We start from the raw sequence: 21,268 nt of genomic DNA on the forward strand, positions 1-21,268 counted from the left end.
ATCATAAGGGATTGTATAAGTTTAGAAAATGTTTCGTCTATTCCCTGGCTCTGTGATGTCAAAAATGTTTTAAGTAAGATTGGCTTAGGAAATTTTTTTGAAAATCCGGATGGCAGACCATCTAATATAAAATCAATGATTAAAAATGCCTATTATAATGAGTTAGTTATACCTAACAGGGATGATGAGACCCCATTCTAAGGGTCGCCAAAAATCCAACAATTTTATTTATCTTTTAGTACCCATACACATTCCCGCTTCCTTCTGATGAGTTTTCGTCTCTGCACATTGCACTTTCTAGCGGCTTTTCCTTTCCAGGCGAGTTGGTGTGAGAGACTGACTCCCTGTCCATGCAATAATTCAGCCGAACAAAGCACAATGCACTTTATCCTATTTTGCACTTTATATAAAGATGTAAGGGCACGTTTTATTAGGCCCATTCTGAGGGAAATTGCCCCTTGTTCATACCTGGACGGTTTTAATCATTTACGATCTCTGTCCAATGCCGTCATTTGTTGCGCTGTGTTAAATTTTATTAGAACTGCTTTGCGAATCAGGAAAAGATATGAATTGTGATAGGGAAATCGGGGAATAGGGCTTTAAGTAATTTTAAGCTATTTATTTATTCTGACACCTTTGGACTGATATAAAGAAATTGGCAGCCTACAGAAAACCTTGTTTTGAAACTATATATGCTGTTTGGTTACACTAAGTTCTTGCAAAATGTAATATGGAATAGTTTTTTTTTTATTTTTTTTTTTATTTGAGTTGACAGATGTTATACACAGAAAATCAGCAAAACAGTGAACTTAGTTATACATCAAATGCCTGAAAAACATGAAGGTACATAAGGGGAAAATGCCTGAAAACAAGAAGGTACATAAGAGGGAAAAATTACATAAACAGCTGCTAGCAGTTTCTCCAGCTGGTTAATGGAGCCCAAATGGCCCGCCCCTTATCCCTTACTGCGGGACTTTTTAAATCAAATAAACAAGATTCTATATTATGAATCCCGAGCAACCTTGCCAGCCACATTTGAAAAGTAGGGGGAGAAGAATCCTTCCAGCCTGCAGAAATAATAATGCGAAGAACAGCTATAGAGATAAAAACCAGAGCTTCCGCATTATTACATAAATTCATACTTCTATCTACTCCCATTACCATCAATGTGGGAGAGATTATAATTTTACATTTTAAAAGCCCCTCCAAAAAGATTGAAATTTCTTTCAAAATGATAGACAGTTTTTCACACCGGTAAAACATATGTATTAAATCCGCTGGGCTTTTATCACATCTAGGGCAGCTATCCTTCGTCACCAAACCCCACGCCGCAAGTTTTGCCGGCGTAAAATACAGATTAAAAATTGTTTTAAAGTGCTGTGCCCTCAGGTTAGATGAACGAAATAATTTCCTATTTAACATTAAAGCAAGATCTAAGTCCACATCAGGATCGCCTATTTTGACTGCAAATGAGGCCTCAACTTTCTCTAGATCGTCCTGTATTCCCTCCAATAGATGGCTGTATATGATTTTAATTTTACTACCCCCGTTCCCAAAATAATCTATCAGAGGAAAACTGGTAGATGATGTAATTCTGGGTCTAAAAGCTGTCGCTGTTTTTACTATCTGACCATACAAGAACCAATGATTAGATGAGATCCCAAATTTTAACTGGAGTGCTTCAAAGCTTAAGAATTCCTCCCCCACCAGCAGATCCCCTACGAACCTAATACCGTTTTCACTCCACAGAGGATTACTCAGATTCATACCCAAAAACGGAAATAGATTAGAATTCCAGAGAAGGAGATAGGGGTTGTACTTCGGGATTACCAACAACTTTTGGACTGCTTTCCAAGTCCCCCAAATCCCATCCGCTACCTTCAGTTTGGGCTTTTCATAAAATCTCCTATCAACCTCCCTTAGGAGTAGCCCTCTAGCGTTTTTCCCAAAAAGGAGCTCAAAAATAGAGGGCGGGGGCTGATGACTTCCCTGGGCCACTGATGGACTAGAGTCCCGATAAAAAAGTATTGACATATGAGCAAGTAGACAAGATAAATGATATAACCGAAGGTTAGGAAGAGCCAGACCACCTCTATCAGGTGGCAGTGACATAAGATTCATCGAGCGTCTGGTTTTCCCGTATTGCCAGATGAACCTATTGAAGAGGCCTTCGAGATTTTTTAGGATTTTTTCCTCTAATAATAACGGAATAGCTCGAAACAGATAAAGAATCTTAGGAAAGAAAGACATTTTTAATACATTTACCCTTCCGACCAGGGAAAGGTGTAAAACATCGAGCCTTTTTAATTCTGCTTCCATTACAGTCATGAGAGGGCTATCATTTTCCAAGATAATTTTATTGACATCCATATTAATTCTAACCCCAAGATAGACTGCTGAGTCTAAATATCTATTGTCTGATCTCTTAATATTCTTCGTACAGATGATCTGGGTCTTCTCTTCATTCAGCAGGTAGCCAGAGCTACTCCCAAAATCCTTGGCCAGCTCCACTAAGGCGTGCATTGCCTGATGTGGGTCACTAGTAAAAATCGCCAGGTCATCCGCATACGCCAGCACCTTAGTTGTATAACCATTAAAAATAACTGGGCAGATCCGCTGGCAGCCCAATATCTTTAGGATCAACGGGTCGATATAAAGTGCAAATAAGATCGGGGAGCAGGGGCACCCCTGCCGCGTGCCTCTTTTGATTAAAATCTTCTCCGACTTCTCACCCATTACCGACACCCTGGCCACCGGGTCTAAATACATGGCTCGCAAGGCTTTGATGATCTTGGGACCGAAGCCCCTGAGAGCGAGAACATGCCATAAAAAGTTCCAAGCAACGCGATCAAAGGCTTTCTCTGCGTCGAGGAGGATCATGGCCATCTCCCTCCCCGCGGCAGCATGGGCATCAAAGAGAGTTATAGCCCGACGAGTGTGGTCCGTGGTGCCCCGCCCGGGCACAAACCCATGCTGCCATGGGGAAACAAGACCCCCAATGACCCTCCCCAGCCTTTTAGCCCAGATTTTTGAATATAATTTAGTGTCAGCATTAATAAGTGAGATAGGCCGATAAGACCCCGGTTTCTCTTTGGGCTTACCCTTTTTATGAAAGATAATGATATTGGTCTCCTTCCAGGATTCCGGAATCAATCCTGAACACAAAATACCATTAAAGAGATCCAGCAAGATGGGAAGTAGCTCATTTTCCAAGGTTTTATACACCTCCATAGGGATTCCATCGGGACCCACCGCTTTCCCAACAGCTAATTCTCGGAGGGCATCTTTAATCTCACATGTCGTTAGATCCCTATCCAGCTCCTCTCTTAAAGCTGTATCAAGTGATGGGCCTGTATTCCCGTTCTCTAAACTAAGGCAGTCAAACTGTTCATTTTGAAGGTTCTCCTCGTCATATAGTTTTTGATAAAACTTTTTAAAGACATTTAATATATCTTTGGTCTCCGAGTAAGTTTTTCCCTCATCCTGTATACTTAGGATAGCACTCTTTGATCTATGCTGTCTAATGCGTAATGCCAGAATCCTACCTGCCTGTTCCCCGGTCTCATAACGCTTCGTCTTTGAAGCCTGGTACTCCCCGACCGCCTTCTGTGTAACTAATTTCTGCAAGTCCGCTTTAATGACCGCCATTTTCCTAAAGCACTCCAGCCCATCTGATCCCCTACCTATTTGCACGCCGTGTTGAAACTCCGCTTTTGCCAGATCAACCAAAAGTTCGTCAACCATTGCCTTATCCTCCTTCCTTAACCTAGCCGCGCAACTAATAGTTTCCCCCCTAAATGCAGCCTTATAAGTTTCCCAAACCCCATTCCTAGAGGCACTGTATCTATTTGCATCAAAAAACTCCCCAGACCACTTTTTAATATGTTCAATATACCTCTGATCTGCTAATAATTTTCTTTCGAAAGACCAATTCGAGTACTTTTTACCCATACCTTCAACCCTATATGACAAAACAAGAGGATTATGATCAGAAATTAATCTGGGGAGTTTCTCGATAGTAACCTTATTTACTTCCAATTGAGAAATAAAGAAATAATCTAGTTTAGAAAATTTTTGGAACGGATTTGAAAAATATGTGAACCCTGGGTCCTGAGGTTCCTTTTCACCCCAGACGTCTTTAAGCCCATGTGTAGAAATAAGGGAGGACAGTGCTCGATAGACCCTAGGTTTCCTTCCTCGATAGCCGGCCAAATTATGCCAAGCTGCAGAGATATTTAGGTCCCCGCAGAGTATAAGAGGAGTTGGCCAAACTGCCAGCTCTTCCTCCAAATAATCAAAGATATCTGGGTCATCGCAGTTTGAACCAAACTGTAACTCCTATAGCAAGCTCTGCAATGACCCAGCGGCCAACCCTGTCACTTTTCGCCCTTTTCACACCCCCTAGTGCAGTTCTAGCCAGCACTGCCACACCCCTAATCGTAGAGGTCTGTGACGAACAGGCGATCAGCTCATACCCTCTTATATTCATCAGATTGCGTTTGGCCCAGGGGAGGTGGGTCTCCTGTAAACAAATTATATCTAGCCTATTTTGTTTAACTAAAAACTCAAGCCCTTGACGCTTCTTCCAGTCATTCAAACCACAAACATTAATAGTACCAATTTTAATACTCATGCTCATATTGATGGGAGTTTTCTGCACAGCCTAGCCAGAGCCAAACAAAGCCCCTATAAAAGAGAACATTACCTAAACAGGCATTTCGTATGTCAACAAAAAAACAAATTTCAAAGCTATAAATCATTCTACAACACCTAATCAACTGATTTTTTATTTTTAAGCCCCCTATTCTAAACCAGCCCCCGTGTCCACCCCCCCACCCCAACCCTCCCAAGCGCCCCTCCCGCGCCCCAAACCCCTTAGATGAGGCGCTCAGACCTAGTCTGAGCATATGATGTGTGCAGAGGTCACAAACGAGGAATAAAGAGAAAAATTCCCACATATAGATCCAATAAATCACAAAAAAAAAAAAAAAAAAAAACATCTAGATTAAACCTGAAGGGAGACAAAGGGGAACCGCCGAGGGGAGTGCCCCCACATACATATACCATAGTACCTAATTGTCCAAAGAGTCGAGAAACTCCTTCGCCTTGATCTCAGAGGAAAAATAAAGCAATTTCCCTTCCTTGATAATTTTTAACTGGGCCGGGTTTATCAAATAAGCTTGTAGCTTCTTGTCCTGGAAAGGCTTTATAAGCTGCCTTAACCTCCACCTCCTTTCGACCGTGGCATGGGAAAAGTCCGGGCGAACAAAAAATGACACTCCTTCGGCGGTCCTCTTTGCGTCAGGTCTAGCTTTCTCCGCAACAAGTTGCCTTAAAGTAAAATTACCAAAGAAAATCAAGATTGCCCTCGGCTTGTCCCCAGCTCTGGAGTTTGTACGGGCCTTAAAGGGGGTGCGGTGAGCCCTCTGAATCTCGGACTGCCAATTCCAAGAGGCAAGCTCCGGGAATGCTAGAGCAAACAGGTTAAGGATAAAAGCTCTAATATCCGACCCTTCAGCCCCCTCTGGGACCCCAGAACCCTAAGATTATTCCGTCTTTGCCTGTTTTCCAGGTCCTCCAATTTCCATTGAATATCCGACACCTGTGAACACTGGGCATCGACTTTGCTTACAGCATCCGCAGCCTGGGCTTCTGAGGACACAATCCTCTCCTCCAGATTTGATACTCTGTCCCCCAATGAGGCGCTAACCTTTGACAGCCTCCTCACAGCCCCCTGCAATTTCCTTATTGCGGCTTGTGTCTTTTTGCTGTCTTGGCGTGTATCCTCACGATGAGAAATGATTTCCTGGTGAATTGATTCCAAAAGGGCCACCTGAGAGGTGACCCCAGAAGGGCTTGCTTGAGATGACATGGCCGGTGGGTGAGCCCAGCTGTTGTCATGATTGGTTTGCTCCTTTAAGATTGCACCTTGCCGGACCACAGTAATGGGGGGCTCCTGCTAAATATCACTATCCGTATCGTGTGTGCTGCCATCTAAGGAAGAGCGATTTTCGTCATCCTCTGACCACTCGGACACTGAGAAAAAACATTCGCTAGAGAGTTTTTCCAGTGTGCTCGACTCTACGTCCCCAGGGACAGGGGCAAGGGCAGGGGCAGTCCCAAGAGTGCCTGTCCCAAGCGAAAGCTCTTTCTCAAACTGTGCTCCTCCATTAAGCTGATGGCCCATCTTAGGGCTCCCTGCAGTTAAGGAAATCTCCCCTAAATCATCCGGAGGCTTCCCAGTGGGGGTAGCAATAGTCATTGAGACAGCTGCCTGCATATTCCCTCCATCAGAGGGCGAGGTAACTAGAGCTCCCTCCTGGATATTAATACAACAGTCTTTACTAACAACCAGCGAAATCCCCCCATCGGAGACAGAGGTAGCTGAAACCTCAGGGCTCTCAACTGTACCGATTATGTCGTCCGTCTTCCCAGGGGGGGTCAATATGGCAGCGGCCTGCGTATTCCCTTGTTCGAAAGAAGTAGGATCCAAATGCATAGTGCTTTTAGCGCCCTTCTCCTTACTGGATTTGAGAAACATGGTAGCAATAGGGAGGGCTGAAGTCGCTGCGGTGGCCGGGGCATCAGTGCCCTGGCGGATCTTACCGGCTTGTTGTTGCTTCCTGGCGGGGATCTCAGCCGGATTATTAGCCTGCTCCTGCAGCGCTGTTCCACCATCCGTTCCGCCCGTTCCGCCCTTCCTTTTAGCCCCGGCCGCTCTAGCGTTGCTGCCTTTGGGGGGCATGATGTCGGAGTCGGTATTTAACCGTTGGATGTCTGGTCTTAATGAGGAGCGGCACAAGCTGCCTGGATTGTCCTCACAGTCCGCACCACGAAAATCCCGTGACCCCTCCAACAGGCAGTCGTCCCCTTCTCCGTCTCCGTCTCCGTCGGCCGGCTTTCGCGCTCTCCGCTGCCTTCGCAACCACCACTGTCTCCGCCCACAGCTGACCACAGGTCTACACCGGTAGAAGGAGCGCAGAGCCGACGCCGTCAATGCAGAGAATATGCCGCAGCCTGGACCGCCACCACCACAGTCACAACGAAGCAAAACGATCATCCCAAGCTCAGTCCTCCACCAGATCAAGATGAGACCGTCATAACGCCGTCCCGTATCTCCTGGGTGATCTCAGGTATCGATCTTCATCCTCCTTGTGACCTACTGCTTACGACCGCAACTACACGGCCGCCATCTTGCCTCACTACACGGCCGCCATCTTGCCTAATTTTTATGCATTGTATATATTTTATCACTGTAACTATGAACTTTTATGATTCATAAGAATCGAATAAAGTTTTTCGAATGAATGAATAAGTGCTATTTGGCATTTCCACTATCATGTATTCTGGCAACCAATCGTTACGTGGGAAAACCAGATGCACGCACAACATCAGGGTCACTGGGTCAGTCTGGCGAACAAAAAAAATGAATAGCAAAAAAACAGCCCTCATGACTGATGACAATGACGTGCAAATCGACCCATGCAGTGATGGTGTAGCTATAAATTAACAAGGGTAGATTGCATGCGTTTGTCTTTTGTAGTCAGTGTTTGTGGTAATATCAGGGAACAACTGCACAGCAGTAAACACAAATCCAGGTGGGTGCCGGCAGCAGCAGAACACAAAACAGGCCTGCATTATGTGATCTTGTAGAGAATTTTATGACCATTATTAGGCAGTTTTACTGCATTCCGGTAACCAAACGTTAATATGAGAAAAACAGATGCACGCACAACATCAGGGTCACGACCAGGTCAGACTGACGAACAGAAAATAAATGAGCTTCAGTGCATTACACATCGAGCACCACAATAAAGGCAGCTCCGAGTTAGCTTAAAAGCAGCCCACATCACATGATTAATGACAATGAAGTGCAAATCGGGGCAAATTCGAACTTGAAAAGAGTAAACACAGTGACGGTGTATGAACATGCATTTGTCTTTTCTAGCCCGTGTTTGCAGTAATAACAGAGGAAACAACAGTGTCAGTAACCACAAAAACACCAACCTACCAGAACACAAAACAGGCCAACACACAGCCCAAAAAATGCCCCACACACTGACCTGTCGGACCAACCCATCGGGCACTGCCAGACTGCCCTATAGCATTAGACCCGTCTGACCCTGGAGAGGAGCAGCCACTCTTCGAAATGAAAGGAGCCCCTTCAGAGACTAAAGCAATTGCCCTTTCTGCAAGATACATCTTTTTACAAATGGCTAGCTGAAAGGAGAAAGGACGCATGGTGCACTCCATCCATGGGCTGTGCCCTCTCAGCTTGTGTACATTTCCAAGCCATCGTCCATTTAACTTTCACCTGGTGCTTCTTTTCCATTCTGTTTCCAGTTTAATTCTTTTTGCTTAAGTCGTCTATTTGTGTATGCCACAGCTGTTTTAAATGCATTACAAAACACAGCCCCTTACATTCATTACGTGAGTGTCTGAAAAGTTTCAGCGTTCCGTCCATCATCTCCTTGTGTTTGCTATGTTCGCCCTAAGTTGGCAGGGTATGCCCAGACGTGGGTCCCTTGCTCACTTTGCCACTGGATTTACGCGAGCTTGGTTGATGAGGGGTGTTACCCTGAAACCAGTCCCAGGATGCTTGTTTCTGGTCAAGGAAAGACCTGGCTTGGCAGTTCGGGCTGGACTGTTCCAGTGAGGCACAGGGTCAGGACTGATTTGCATATGGCTGGGTCTGAACTGGGGTGGTGAAGTGAGCTAAAGAACGATGATGGATTCAACCCAGATCTCTGCCTGGAGTCAGTGTCTGAAAAGTTTCAGCGCTCCGTCCATCATCTCCTTGTGTTTGCACCGCTTTTTTAAATGCATTACATAGCACTGCCTCTTACATTCATGCAACAATCCGTCCATAACAGAGACTTCAATTAATTGGGGGTAGTCAGGAGTAGCAGCTTTTACCACTGTCTTGTCCTTTTGTGCCCAGGGCAGTTACTTTTCTCTCAGGGTTGAGTGGGACACAAAACAGGCTCCTGGTCTGGGCAGAACAACCAGCAGCATGCCCAATCGCCCAATAAAAATCACACACACGCTGCACTCTCAGAGAGGTAGATGCGGCGCGGGGGCACATCAGCGCTTTACACGCAGCCCGGCCTGCCATGACTATAGCCTTAGGTCAGTCCGACCAAGCAGCAAGAACACCCGGCAGCAGCAGGCCCAGTCTCCCCCCAAAGTCATACACAGGCTCAGGCTGAGAAGATGTTGCAGGGGCACTTCAACGCTTCCCGCTTGCCCTGTAGCCTGCCCAAATGTTGTCAAGTTCTGGGGGCATCTCGCATCTGTGGGGTCAAAAGTAAGATAAATTAAGTACAATTACCAGTGGTGAGTGATTGACTTACAGTCACCGGGTCAACTATTCATCGCGGACAATAGTGAGCACTTCCGTCGTCATGACTTCTGACTTCTGTCCCTCGTCTCCCGGGGTGCATGGAGGAAGTTGTGAGTTCAATGAGCACCAGCTCAGGCCTTCAGTCCCAACCCTGTGTCTCCTGAGCCAATCAAGATGCTGCTTCCTTGCTAAATAAACAGCATGAGAGCAGCACTTCTATTTGCTCCTTAGGAGACTTTGGGGTTGTGGCTGAAAACCCCCCAGGCTCCTAACATTGAGCAGCATGGGGATGGTTCAAGTGCACATGCCAAGCTGGGCACAGCAAGGCACCCATCCAACTGGACATGCGCACTTCACCCCAAGGCCCAGTTGAACCACCTATGACATGCCTATCATGATTAAGCTCCACCCCCTTACTCACTCACAAAGGCAATTAAGGCAAACTCCTTGAACTCTGCAAGGCCATGCGTCCGATGCACGGCTAAATGAAATGGATTCTGAAGCATTACACAATAATAACTTTTTAAATAACGCACTTCTCAATGCAGTTCAATAAAATGCCTAGTAGTGTCAAAGCTTCCATTTTAAAGAACAGTAGATGTTGTAGCACCCAGGATAATGTACTGCATGGCTAAAAATGTATAAGGTCCCAAAGGCGAGACCTACTGGCTATGCCAATGCTTGTTATATTTATCATAGTTTTTGCCATAAGCAGGAGTCTTGAAAAACAATCTTCTCACACTACAAAAGAGTCCACCAATGAGCAAGTGCCATTCATAGATTAACTAACACCAAGCGACATGGTAATTAATTAACATGGGCCCAAGGCAGATGTGTAAACAAATCTGTGAGGCTAGCACGCATAAAAAAGAGATTAAATTCGAAAAAGTTACTCTGGATTAATACTGTTCATAGGAGATGGCTTTAAATCACTGAAGCCATTTTAGTAATAAAAGATAAAATGATCTAAAGCATTGTGACAAGTTGGCCTGATATATGCTGTCCACTAGTTATAGTGGGCACCTTGTATCAGTCCAAACAACCCCTTATGGTGATAGGTTAAAGACAACCTTTATTGAAAGCTATCCTAGTGTTAGCTATGGAGAGCAGCCTTCAGGCTAAGTCTTGAAGGAATGTAAAGCAGCTTGTTTTACCAGTCTATAATCTCCTGAATGACCAAATGAAAGGACAACTACACCAGGTATATATTCAAAATATATGTATTTAAGATAAAACACACCCCTCTAGTCTCTTTATGAGGCTGGAGTTCGAAGTACTTAAGTTACAAGTCAGTATTCAACAGTAAAAGCACAAATACACGTTTGGGCCCTAGGGGCGTACCAAACCATATACCAATAAAGTGGTATAAGAACCACGTCTGAACTAGACACAAGGCCTAGAGCCTTTACAAGTGCTTGGGCCCCAAGGAACCACCCAAGGTAGTGACGTAGGGGACCCACGGGGGACGCGTGCAGTGTTAGAACACAGGCGCGAATCACCGTTTACTTCTATGGGGAAAGTCGCGGTTGGAAAATTACAAGTTAGGGACACTTAGAGGACGACTATAAGCAAACTCTTTTGGACTTAGAGATGTCTAGGGCCAACACCCACGGGAGCACCGGAGTACTCGTGTTACCTCACCCAGGGAAGCCGGGTGCATAGGTGTCTTTTGGTGTCGGGTCGCGGTGTCGGTTTCAATGGAAGCTGGCAAAGAGGTGCTACTGCCGTGAAGAGGAGAAGTGTCTGAAGAGATCCAAGCCTGGAATGAGGATGGAAGGAACCTGAAAGCAGAGAGGACAGAGTCTTGGTCACTTACCAGTGACCAGGGGCATGATAGTCCAATGCCCACAGATGTCGGGTGCTTCAGGTGAGTTGACGGGTGTCTTGACTCTTCAGCCACGAAGTCTAGGAGGCGTTGGCGATGACCATGAGCTGGATTCAAACTGTCCCATGAAGTCTGTCGAGTGCTGCGGTGACGGATCCCAGAGTGGACCCAACAAGCCTTGGCAGCGGCAAGTCAAGTGGAAATAGAAGAAAGACGTCGGTGCAGACCAGCAAGGTCTGGGGGACTCACCCAGCAAGGGTAAGTCAGGGCATGTCTGGAGCAACCAGGAAAGTCCAAGCAAAAAAGGAGTTGCCTTCGTGGGAACCCACTAGCCAACAGGCTAGTGATCGCAAAGGAGCCTCAAGCAGTCGCACTGGAAACTGGCCCATGGGTCACTCGTGGCGTGGAGGCCAGCGATCTTTGGTGCAGTTGGTGCTCAAGGCTGGGGCTACCCAGAGCCCAAAGCAGAACTTCAAGGAAGACCAGAAAGATGATGTACCGGCAAAAGATCACTGTGTCCAGGGGTCATGGTTCCACATCACCCACGACAGCCACGTGTCTCAGCTTTGCTGTGGACTCAGGGTAGCCTTGAGGAAGTCTTAAAATCCACTTCTGGTGATGCAAAGACTTCGGCGTCCGGCGGGAGCTTCAGAGTTGCAGACCGGACAGTTGCTTCTTTGGTGCCTGCCAAGCAGGGGAGTCACTTTTTGACCCCAAGGGAGATTTCTTCAGTCTTCTAGTTGAAATAGAAAGTCACAGGTCCAGGATATATGTTGCAGAGTTTCGTCCAGGGTAATCTAAAGTCTCATGGACTGGGTTCCTATACTTATACTAAGATAGGGGGTTGGACATACTCTGGGGACCCACCTATGGGAGGGTTAGGAAAGAGGGGTGGTTACACCCAGTTCCTTTGTACAGTTTCGCACCAGAGCAGGGGCAGGAAGCCCCTGTAACCGGTTTGAACTGGACTATGCCCCAGGACACCAAGTGTGCCCTCAGTGCGGGATTTCAAAGCACCAGAGAGTGCTCCCGCGCAGCCCCAATACACATCTGCATGTCTGGGGAGGTGGTTGCACCTCCTTGTGACAGGAAACCTATTGTCCAGGCCTCCCCTGCCGGCGTTTCGGTCAGCAGCAGGAGGCCAGATCCGTGTCTGTGGCAGTGGCATCCATTTTGTGATGCCAGGCCTCTAGAAAGTCTTTACCGGTTAGACCAGTGTGTGCATGTCTCTCCCTCTAGAAGGGTGGATGCTACCCCCGCCGCCAGAACTGGCTGGGGGGTAGTATTCCAAAGTGTTTGACACCAAACACAACATGTTTCCGTGCAGCCAGTCCAAAGTTAGCATTTACAGCGAGGTTATAATGCAGTTAAGAGTATATGATCAGGCTGCACCACAAACAGCATCAGAGGAGGTACTCCGAACGCTGCAGAGGGGCTCTGCTCATGCAGGGGCACCCTCTCACATAAAAACCAAGCACTCTGCCCTCAGGATTGTTAAGGCCTGCCATAGGAGTGACTTATAGGTTTTATATGTGTGTGCAATGGTAGTGATATAGGTAGCCTATACCACAGTAAGGGGTGCATGCACCACCTTACCCAGGCTGCAGTGGCAGACGTGTGGAGTCATTTTGGAGTGCTTCCCAGGGGTGGCATAATACATGCTTCAGCCCCTGGTAGGCCTCTGAGGTACCTATGCCCTGGGTACATAGTATACCATATACTAGGGACTTATAAGGCACTCCAGAATCCAATTAGAGATGTACCTAATGTACACCTAAGGAAGCAGCTAGGCTGGGGTCCTGATTATTAGGGCCACAGCCAGACTAAGGTCGAAAAACAGTGAAACACCAGCAAAAAGTGGGGGTACCCATGTGAAGCAGATCCTCCTCTCCTACAAGCATCAAGAATGTGTGTTAAAAAAGGAGCATGATGATTAAAGTCACATTTTATGTTTTTCATCAAACACTCTAGATGAACAGTAATTATGCTGAATATTGGTCCCTCAAAGTTTCATCATAAACGTAAAACATAAAAGAATATCATGGTTTGATGAAATTGGACAGAAACTGAGGCCAGCTGAAATGCTTACATTGTGTGAAATAGAGGGCACAAAAACACTGCACTGTAAAAAAACAATCTATATGTCTTGAGTTTATTCTAACCTTGAAGAAGACCCTTAAAGCCAAACATATTTAGCTGCATGCATGGATGCAGCTTTCTGCACACTTCAGTAGATGCTCTACAACCACAGATGAGCCGCCACAGTGACTAAACCACAAAGAGTTTGTACTCATAATTAAAACATAGCTTTTATTCAAAGTCAATCTCATTGATCATGTTTTACACAGAGTTTATTGTTTAAGGGAATCTGATTAATGATTTGTCCTGGCGTCAATCAGAGATAAGTTGCTGCAAAGAAAGTTCTAAGGAGGCTTTACCCTATAAGAAAAGACTTAAGGCTATTTGAAGACTCTTTAAAGCCAGGGGATACCAGTTTGCAAATCTGGGCCAATTTTCTTTGCTTTTTATGTTTTCTTTGTACTACAAGCACAAACTACCATCATTTACAAACGATTTCATGTTTCACAAATTCGAAATTTCATGTATAACCGGATCCAGCAACTTTCACCACTAGTGTGGCATTTTCCATGTGAGAAAAAAGGTCAGTAGGGTATGATAGTATGTGTTATCCAGCAGGGACACCTGTCAAAGTATGTATGTGTGTATCTGGATTTTCAATTGAACAAACCCATCACCGGTGTTCTGTACTGGGTGGAATGCAGAAGTACAGACAGCATTTCCATGGAGAGAGTGGGGGATAGGTATGGGGATCTGAGTGAGTGAGGGAACTTGCCTCAATTTTGCGGTGCGGATGAATACACTCTCTGGAAGGTTGCGGCTACTCACAAACCCTTCTCATGATCCTTCCCGCCCTGGAAACAGTGATGGATTTAGTTCTATCAAGAGCAAGCTGAAGGCCCTCTTGTCATGAGGATGCTGTGCAATAATGTAACTGCACCAAAAATCAAAGGACCGCAGCTTGGTTTTCCCTCAGATTAATAAATACTTTATTAGTAAATTAAAATCATAAACATGACTCAAATAATGCAGTGCAAAACATTTAGCTAAAAGAAAAAAATCTAAAACTTGTCATACATCAGCTGCAACTATTGCACTTCTAAATGATATACATTCTCATTATTTGCTGCACTTCATAAATATATAAGTAAAGATGCCAGTGTACAAATGATGAAAGGCGGTTAGGTGATGGAGCGGGTGAAGTATATGTGCTTTACTAAGAAGCCAGTGGTAACTCTACTGATAAAGTGCCAGTGTGCAAGGCTATATGCGGTTAAAGTGCTCGTGTGAAGGAAATAACTGCTTGTTAGGTGATTATTGCTAGAGCTTGACTGGATAGGGAGCGGCTACTGTCGTTTTCACTAGTAACCCATCTGTGCACTCGTAAGTGTTTACAGAACTTGATGGGATTAGCAGAACCGTGTATCAATTTCTCTGGTAACCCTTACCAACAGACCCTGGAACCCACTAGGAGTTTATCCATGATCTTCACAACCCCCCACCCCCCCAGGTTCATCCAGCATGCGACCTATGCACCAATCAGGTTTTTAAAGAAAGCCAGGACCTGCAATAATCTACTGTTCCACATTGACCAGATTGCCCGGTCAATGAACTCTCGTCTTAATAGGCTTCTTCGTTGGTTGACCAGAACTGGTCAGATACATATAATGTGAAGCAGAGTCTCGATCCCCTGATTGCAGAGTCGGCAGTTCCGGGCTTCACTTTTCCTCCATTTTGGCAGGAAGTCTAGTGTGGGTATCTGACCAAGTCTGAGGGCCAGGAATGACTGTTTAACCTTCTAATGGCAGGGTGCTGCAAGCAATGGCGATTCTCGTAAGAATAAATATGATTTCAGCACCTGCCACCCATGGCGAGGTTTGGTCGACTTATTTACCATTTTCTTGAAGGTTTTCCCAGGTATTTTGGAGTTCCATAGATCACCCAGTTCTAGCAACCCAACACTGTTCTCTAGATATTTCTCGTAAGCGCCGTTCCCCTGTTGTAGATTGATTTCAGACCAAATTCGGTTAGAATGTTATCGGCCGCTCCAAGCAATGCACAGATAAATTAACACCCTGTTCTGAGGTTTCCTATTCCGAATGAACACTAATATGCACCAGTGAAGTAATAGCACCCAATGAATACATAGTTTCCCCTCGTTCTGGCATGATTTATCTATGAAAATATCACCAGGATTTGCATTAAGAAATGTACATGGTGATGGACAGCAGGGGCCCTATTACTTATAGGGCACACTTTACCTGTTTGTGCCACTGCCCACCTTCAAATGGGTGCACCAGGTGCAAACAGGGAAAGTGTGCTGTATTATGTTGAATGAGCTCCCTCAGGGCAGCCATGAATTTGTGCTGCTCTGGGGGCAGTGCATTAAAGTGAAATATGGAGCCGCTGCTCAAAGATGCTCCATGTTTCACTGTGCAGGCTGCACCCGCCAGAGCCTTAGGGAGGGGAGAGAGATCCCCTTGCAGACGGGTGCGTGAGTGACTGCCCCCACCTTGAAGGGGATGTCCGGGGGGTCTATAGGATCCTCTTCACCCCAATCTGAGGGCTTCCATCAGGTGATGCACTGACAGCTTCTTTACCTCTGAGTCCACATCCTTACTAGAGTGTGGACACAGAGGGAGAGAGATGTCCTCATTTGCATAGGGCCCGCTCCCATGCAAATGAGGAAAGACCCTCTTGAGATAGCACTTGCACAACATGTATGCCAGCGCTATCTATATAACAGAAGGGGCCGCACAAGCCTGTGCAGCCCATTCTGAAATATCGAAGTGCCCCAGCGGCACACCAAGTGGGCATAACCCTTGTCGTACACCTGTGGCACTTCTGTATATTGGACCCAGGTGATCGATATGACTGCACCAATGTGATTACCAGAATATGGCAAAAACAGTACTCCCCATTCACAAAAAAGTGTGTACTGTAGTATGAGTAGTTAATACGCGCCATATAGAGAAGCCCACATTTTTTTAAGAGTGCAAATACATTATATCATGTCATTTCTGCATTCCAAATGCAAGCATGTGACATTTCCCATATGCCTGATTATATGGACACTTGAGGACTCCTGGGAATCTTTAACAGTTGCAAACTTCCAGGAGGAATCCGAGAATTCTTTGCATGTTCCTTAGAGTCAAAAATGTTTTACACATTTAAGTTTTATCATATTTGAAAGTACATTTCCAAATTTTAAACTGGGAACATTGACAATCAGACCCAACAGTAATATTTTTTGGGGCACCCTGAAAGTGAGATGATGCACTGAGCTAAGAACAGACTGATATGAATTCTGATCCACTTTAGAGGATATTTAACCTCTCACATTATAAACGCTGATTGAGCGATCACTGTATTTTATATTGTTTGGAGCTCTTCTTCTTTTGCTTTCATTCTAGTGTCTCTATTATTGCCACAAAACACACTTGGATTCTTATTTTAATGTGGTAACTATACATTGAATACAAGAAAATGATCGAATCAAGTATGGCCCAGGGTATGAATTTACAAAAAGAGCGCACAACAGGCGGTGAGTTTCTGGTGAATTGAAACAATATGACTCACCAACCACCTGAAGGCTCCCTCAGTGTAAATGACCTTGAATAATGCCCTTGGGGTTCTGCTCATGTTCAGCACTCTGATGACCTTCAAATGCTCACTATGCAAATATCCATAAAACAGGCTTGAAAAACTAACAAAGAATCTACGAAGTATTTCCAGGGCAAGGATTTTCAACACTCAAGGCAAAGTAGTAATCTATCTTCTAACATCCTCCCTATTTACTGGGAAAAAATATATTTTCAGGCCTTATGTAGTAACTTCAAATCACCACTAGATAGTGCCCTAAGACTCCTGCCTTAACAAACTTCTGGAAATAACAGCCCAAGTAAGAGGACACCAGCAAAATATGCCTCGACAGCTAATGGCAACCATCTCCTCAAATGAGTGGAATGGAGAGTGTTGCAATGGTTGCCCTGTATAGTATATGAAAGCATTTCAGTAAAATGACTAAGTTCCTGTCACTGTAATATGAAAATGACAGTGATTCAAGACTGTTAACAAAAGAGTGACGTGTATGAAAATCCTATGAATCAGGCTTAAAATAACTTAAATTATCTGTTTTTTAAACTGAGAAGCCAGTGGGATTGTGTTATATTTTACTTACTTTCTTTTATAAAATAAAGTTTTCAGAAGAGGCTCCAATTTTACAGCAACTTATAAAAAAGACTAAAAGCAGTAAAAACATCAATGCAAAAATAAGTCTAAGACAGACTAAAAAAGATGGATGGAAGGATGTTTGTAGCTCTGTATAAATATTTATGCTAGCAAAATCAACACAATCAAAATTGCTACTATATATATGGGGCCTAGTGTACTACAATTTTTTCGCATTGTCAAATCCTGTTATTTTCAAAAATCAGTGTTTGCAAACACAAAACAATGATTTGTAATATACTAAACCCTTTTGTGAATGACTTTCCGTTTTGGAAAGAGATCCAGACTCACAAAAGAGCTTTGTGACTTATTCTGAATTGCAATTAGGAAGGGTGTGAAAGTGGAGTTCCCTTCTTATTTGTGATTTGCACTGATATTCATCAATTGTTTGCACCTGCAATTGTAGGTTACTCTTTGGATATCATGTCATGCAGTTTCAATGGCAACAAGCAGAGATCCAGGCCAAAAACACCTGTTCCATAAAGGAACATGGGCTGCTTGAAACAAATGCTTACCGTATGGGAATGCAAAAATAGTGATGGAGGTCTGCTGTCCCTTGGAGGTGCCATCCTTGTATTTGTAGCCAATTACAGGGAGTCACAAATAGCAACCTGCTGAATTAATATATTAATCAGGATCATTTGTGATCCTCTCCAGTGGGCATCCAGCGATGTAACCTATGACTTCATAGATACCAGTGCAAATGTTATCACTTTCTGCAAATCTGTTGATGTTCAAGTTGAGTATCCTGGTTTGTGAACAGGGATTAGTACATCTGACCCATAGATCTCAGAGTTCATGATTGAAACATTTAATTATGGAAATTCAGTTTAGAAGCCAAAAACAATGTTGAAACTGTATGATCTGATAACTTTAATAAAACTGGAAACATTTCATAAGGGTTGCGGCTCGAAAATTACCGCTAGAAGGCTTCAAACATAACAAGACTTGCAACAGCTCTGTGTTCTGCTAGCAAGCAGAAGTCCAAAGCACTAGAAAAATAGCAGAAAAAACCTGTCCCAATATATTCACATTCCTTTAGGGAAAGGGTAAAATCCAATTGAAAAGCCAGACAAATCTTTGAAATTAACAGCATAATGTATCTTTTACCCTCATACACATCTCTTAACAGCCCCAATGAATCATGATTTCATGTTTTCTGCCCCCTTGGCCACCTGGCCTATGACCCCCTTTGTGTGTTTGCCACAGTCCGTCAACAGGAACCAGAGTGATCATCCAGTGGGTGAATCAGACAAGAGGCCTCCTTGTAAAGTCTCAGGCCCCGATTCACAACGAGCCTCTGCACTCGTGGGGGAGGGTCTTCAGTCGTGGTGGGATCTCTTCACTCATAGCGGGATCAGAGCCTGCGCACTCGTGGGGGAGGGTCTTTAGTCATGGTGGGATCTCTGTCGTCGTTGTGGGATCAGAGCCTCTGCACTCGTGGGGGAGGGTCTTTAGTCATGGTGGGATCTCCGCCCTCGTTGTGGGATCAGAGGCTCTTTACTTGTGGAGGGGGTTATCAGACATGGTGGGATCTCCGCCCTCGTTGTGGGATCAGAGGCTCTTTACTTGTGGAGGGGGTTATCAGACATGGTGGGATCTCCGCACTCGTAGTGGGATCAGAACCTTCGCACTCATTGGGGAGGGACTTCAGTTGTGGTGGGATCTCTTCACTCGTAGCGGTATCAGAGCCTTCGCACTCGTGGGGGAGGGTCTTTAGTCATGGTGGGATCTCCGCCCTCGTTGTGGGATCAGAGCCTCTGCACTCGCGGGGAGGATCTTTAGTCATGGTGGGATCTCCGCCCTCGTTGTGGGATCGGAGGCTCTGCACTCGTGGAGGGGGTCATCAGACATGGTGGGATCTCTGCACTCGCAGCGGGATGAGAGCCTCTGCACTCGTGGGGGAGGAACTTCAGTCATGGTAAGATCTCCACACTCGTAGCATGATCAGAGTCTCTGTACTCGTGGGGGAGGGTCTTCAGTCATGGACGGATCTCTGCACTCATAGCGGGAACAGAGCCTCTGAACTTGTGGGGGAGGCTCATCAGTCGTGTTGGGATCTTTGCAGTCATAGCGGGATCAGAGTCTCTGTACTCGTGGAGGGGGTCTTCAGTCATGGTGGGATCTCTGCACTCGCAGCATGAGCAGAGTCTCTGCACTCGTGGGGGAGGGTCTTCAGCCATTGTGGGATCTCCGCAATAGAAGCTTGATCAAAGCATTTGCTCTGGTGGGGGAGGGTCTTCAGTCATGGTGGGATCTCTGCACTCGAAGCTTGATCAAAGCATCTGCACTGGTAGGGGAGGGTCTTTAATCATGGTGGAATCTCTGCACTCGTAGCGGGATCAGGGCCTCAGCACTCGTGGGGAGGCTCCTCAATCTTTTTGGGATCTCTGTGCTTGTAGTGGGATCTCCACAATGGGAAATTGAAGTGTGGCGATCTCGCCTTGAGTACGGAGATCCTGCCATGACTGAGGATCCTCCACCATGAGTGTGGAGTTTCTTTGAGAAACGGGGCCTCCCTCTGCAGGTTCTCACTACTCAGCCCAGCCTGCACATCAGCCGCGCTGCCATCGGAATAAAAGAGTGTCTCACTCGGTGCCAGCAGTGTCTCTACTGTGTGCTTACGGTTCCTGCCACTTCTGCTCTGCTTCCATTCTCATGCTTCTGCACACTTTCTCTCAGACTGGACCTTCAGCCAGAGATGGAGTTTCTGCTGAAAGCTTCAAACTTCCAAACCTGCAGGAGGTTCACAGAGCATTGAAAAGCTGAAGGGAACATTTGGGCGATCCATTCTGATATCCGTGCCCAGCAATGAGGTAAGGAAGAGGGTAGCTCATCACAATCATGGCTGGATGTAGCCAGCGGTGCAACAGCTACCCCTGGAAGCTTGCCATTTGCTACCCCTGGCACTGCCCTTTCTACCATGGTCTCGGGGTTATAATAGCAGCAGCAGGAGGAAACATTTAACAGGACCTCCAATAACTGTGCTTTCTGTCTGTAGTTCCGTTCCCTTCTTTTCCTTTTCCTTCCCCTCCCCAACACTACCCCTTGCACTTCCCCTTCTCCTTTCCCTTTCCCTTCTCCTTCCCCGTTCCCCCTCCCTTTCCCTTTCCCTTTCCCTGTCCCTCTCCTCTCCTCTCCTCTCCTCTCTCCACCTCTCCTCTCCTCTCTCCACCTCTCCTCTCCTCTCCTCCCCTCTCCTCCCCTCCCCTCTCATCACCTCCTTGGCAATGTTGCTGCACGTATAGGTCTTTTTTAGGGTTTATATTTCTATAATTTCCTCTCATTCTGGGTTTCATGAATCGCTTTCCGTATATTAATGCTGGGAGTTATTGAAGGTGTTTTTATAATGTTTGAATTTGTTTTCGTGCTCGGTTAACACTAAAAAGAACACAGCCAGCAGAGAGCTGTGCGTAGAGAGGCTGCTAGTACAGACAGGGGGCGCTACAGAATGCATAAGGCGTGGAAGGACCAGCCCAGCAGGCAGCCCCCAGCAGCATCAATAGAACATCACGCTGAGAGGTTTTTGTCTCACTTCCCCATCAGGCTGTGTCACTGTGATAAGAGACGCTGCCATCATAAGACAGGCAGTAATACACTGCGTCGTCCTCAGCCGCGACTCCAGTGATGGTCAGATACGCCGCATTGGGGGTGTTGTCGTAGGAGCCGGAGAAGCGAGAGGGGACCCCCGAGGGTCTGTTACTAAAGACATACATGACAAGTTTAGGAGCAGTGCCCGGCTTCTGCTGGTACCAATCCACGTTGTAGCTGCTAACTGTGCTGCGGGTGCA

This window comes from Triturus cristatus, chromosome 11, assembly GCF_964204655.1.
Source record: "Triturus cristatus chromosome 11, aTriCri1.1, whole genome shotgun sequence".
NCBI classification, from domain to species: Eukaryota; Metazoa; Chordata; class Amphibia; order Caudata; family Salamandridae; genus Triturus; species Triturus cristatus.